We start from the raw sequence: 278 nt of genomic DNA, 5'->3' as shown, positions 1-278 counted from the left end.
CAGGTATAAATAGCAGCACAATCTATAGTGCACGCTCATGACTATCTATTAATGCCATATGGCCTCTATCATCACCCTCTTCACCTCCCACAGTCGTGCCTCGTTGGTGAACTTGTGGCCAAGCCGGTAATTGAGGATTAGCTCGCTCTGCCAACGCACTCTGTCCATGCGGATCCATGGATAATCCTCATATCCAGGCTTTTGTTGTCATGATTTCGGAATTCCATTGATGAGAGGACTGTGGATATTTGTGGATTGATTGCCTGTGGGTCTGGCTG

The 278-nt window shown here is 47.5% G+C and overlaps 1 protein-coding gene across 1 annotated transcript in view; it reads right to left on the bottom strand.

The window, feature by feature from the left end:
- LOC119582198 overlaps positions 1–278 on the bottom strand; it is a 9,050-nt gene that overhangs the window by 7,968 nt on the left and 804 nt on the right. The window lies entirely within an intron of this gene.

This window comes from Penaeus monodon, chromosome 15, assembly GCF_015228065.2.
Source record: "Penaeus monodon isolate SGIC_2016 chromosome 15, NSTDA_Pmon_1, whole genome shotgun sequence".
In the NCBI taxonomy this organism is placed as follows: Eukaryota; Metazoa; Arthropoda; class Malacostraca; order Decapoda; family Penaeidae; genus Penaeus; species Penaeus monodon.
This window is presented reverse-complemented; position numbering and strand designations above follow the sequence as displayed.